Genomic DNA, 3,351 nt, shown 5'->3' with positions numbered 1-3,351 from the left:
TGGTACATAGGTGCAAAGCCAGCTTCCTTAGGACCCAAGGGAAGCAAAGCACAGCCACACTCACCCGGTAGTTTGCACACCACCCCCACACCAGCCAGCCACGGCCACTGCCACCATCACCACGATGAGCTCCTCCATCTGCTAATGTTCCACCTGACTCTTCATGGCACCAGAGCTGCCAGGAAAACTGCCCTGCCCCTGCCCCTATGCATCACTCTCTTGAGATTTGAAACTCAGGGTCAGGAATTGATTGGCTGCATTCACGTCATATGCACATGACTCAGTGGAGAAAGAGAACACCTGGCCCTCAAAATTTCCGACAGTGGGAGCCAGAGATGTCTGATTGTTGGGCAGGTAACAGGCAATATCTCTACAGTCTCTCTAAAAAAGTAGCATTTGAAGTGCTATTTAAATCATGAGAAAAGCCAGCCATGTGAAGATCTGAAGGAAACTCATTCTAGCTCAAGGGAACAGCAGGAACAGGAATAAACTCGGCGTTTTCATGGGGCAAGAAGTCCCTGGGGGCCTGGAGCATAGTGAGCAAGGAACAGAGAGTCAAGAGATGAGATCCAAGAGGTGACAGAGGCCTGACACGTACAACCTTGAAGACCATGGTGGGGATTTGCATGGTATTTTTATGGCTCAAGGAAACCACTGGATTATAGGAGTGGGGAGGTGATAGGAAAAAATTAGAAGCAATTTTTTTCCTCTTTACGTTAAATTGTAAAAATGTTGTAGACGTTTAAACATTAAAGAATTTTTAAAAATAATTTAAATGTCATTCTATCAATATTTTCTTTATAAAAGACAAACATTTTTAAATCCTCACCCAAGGATATGTTTATTGATTTTTAGAGAGAAAGGGAGGGAGAGAGAAACAGAGAGAGAAACGTTGATGTCAGAGAGAAACATCCATCGGTTGCCTCCCATACCTGCCTGATCGGGAATCAAACTTGAAACCTTTTTGGTGTAGGGGGTGATGCTCCAAACAACTGAGCCACCCAGCTGGCTTTCTATCAATATTGTCACGTCCTCCTGTTCTTTTCACACTTTGCCTATATGCATACCTATGTTTATATGTCTGCCCATTGTGCATATACTTTTATATTTTATTCTTTTTACTGAATATTATATATTATACACGCTCAACACTAGGGATAGTGCATCTTTACAGCCTTTCTTTAGGATGAACATTTAGGAATGGGATGGCAGGGTCACAAGATACAAAGTGTTATTTAAAATGTAAGGCCTAGCCCGGCCGGGTGTGGCTCAGCGGTTGAGCATCGACCTAGGATCCAGGCGATCAGGGTTCAATTCCTGGTCAGGGCACATGCCCGGGTTGTGGGCTGCAGCTGATCAATGACTCTCTCATCATTGATGTTTCTATCTCTCTCTCTCCCTCTCCTTTCCTCTCTCTGAAATCAATAAAGATATATTTTTAAAAAAATAAAAATAAAAAATATAAAATGTAAGGCCTATTGGCATGGAGCTTGCTGAAAGAGCTGCACTGATTTATAAGGTTACCAAAGGCCATGGGTGTATTCATTTCGCCAGTTACATAACGGCTGGTTTTGCAGCCGGAATGTGATCCAGGCCGCTCTCATTTTCCTGTCTTTGATGATTACTGCCACCCTTGCTCCTTGAGGCCACCTGGAAGCAGTGGGTGGAGCTGCAGGGGGAAGTGACACGGGAGGGGTTAGCTCTCCAGCCCAGCCTCCACCCCTGGAACGGTGACACCACAGCCTGGCAGGCCTCTCTGCTCCTTCCTCCGGGCTCCACGCCTCAGGACCTGTGTCTCCGTGCCCTCCTCCTCACCATGACGCCCCCGTGTCCCCTGTCTTATTTGACAGGGAACCGCTCCTCCCTTCTGTGCTTCCAGAGGCAGGTTATCGAAATGGGGAAAAATCCCACCCTCCCCAAAGCCACTAACCTCTCTGCAAAGAGTACTTCCCGGCGATCTTGGTTTTCTTACAGAGATTCAAAGCCATTCATTCAGCCGGCAAGGAATTATTCAGCAGCGTCTCAGTCAAAATCCCAGCAGGAAATAGAGGGCACCCTCGAATTGCGTAACTGAGAAGAGTTTAATAAAGGGATTTTTACGAACATGACCGGGAGTGAGGGAAATTGACAAAGGATGATGCAGTGCCGGGGGCGGCAGCGAACAGGAGCTGTTGCCGCCTAGAGGGGCAGGGGGACAGGAGGCTTACATGACGCCTGGCATGAGCGGGAATAAAGGCTGCGGGGGGTTGGTCTGCTGGTCTCAGGCTGCTGCCGAGGCTGCCAGTGTCCCGAGGGGATGGAGGGAAGGGTGAGGGTCCTACCAGAGGCGTGCAGAGTTCTGGCGCTGCCCCTCACCTCTCTCTGCGGAGGAGGCAATGTCTGGGGAGGGGCGGGTTCTGAGTACAGCAGCGCCAAGGGCTAGTCTTAGACTCGGGAATGAGGTGTGGAGACTGGGTCACTCTTTATTTGACTGTGTTCAAATCACTCCACGGCCTCCCATGACCCACTGTCCTCCGATCCAGAATGTGTGGGCCACTTATTTCATAGCTGGCAAGTATTGCCCCCTCGCAGGGGACTGGGAATTCAAAGAGATATGTCATGGTTCTTTCACTCAGGCTTCCAACCTGGTGGGGAGAGATCCTCACATAAGCGTTTAATTAGGGCACAAAGTAACAAGCACAGCAAGAGAAGAAGACCAAGGATACTACGGGAGCACAAAGGATGTGCGGGAACGCTCCTGGGAGAGGTGACCGTCTCTCCCGTTGGTGGGGATTCTCTCTGAGAGCCCTCCGTCCAATATAAAGACAGACCCTCAGGGGGATGGCGATACCCAGAGGCTCTCTGAGACCCCCACTGCTCTGCAAGGGTGAACTTGCTTCCTGTGAATGTCTTTTATTGTGTTTCCTGTTTGCTGAATTATTGTTTCTTTTCATCATGTCTTTTCTTATCAATCTGCATCTAGTTTTTTGCATATTGTAGATATTACTCTGTCATATTTTATGCAAATCTTTCCCACAGCCTAATTTTTTTCCCCTTTTAATGTTAGTGATGTGATTTTGCATTGTATAGGTATTTGTAAAGTCTGCTTACTCAAACCTGTAATTTGTCAGTCTTTTCTGTTTAGATTGTTTATGTTTCTTTATAGCTGAGAGCATTATCATTCCCCCCAGATCTACATTTTATTCTCTTTTCTACCATGCTTTCATATAATTTTTGAATTATTTAGTACTTTTTATCTACTTGAGACTGATTTTGCTGGTTCTTTAATATATAGGCATAAATTAACCCCCCCCCCAAATATTATAAATTCTTCTATAGTTTCATCCAATTTACTTCTAAAACTTTGGGAAA

This window comes from Miniopterus natalensis, chromosome 4, assembly GCF_054644295.1.
Source record: "Miniopterus natalensis isolate mMinNat1 chromosome 4, mMinNat1.hap1, whole genome shotgun sequence".
Lineage (NCBI taxonomy): Eukaryota > Metazoa > Chordata > Mammalia > Chiroptera > Miniopteridae > Miniopterus > Miniopterus natalensis.
The sequence above is the reverse complement of the archived record's forward strand: the minus strand, read 5'-3'. Positions refer to the sequence as shown.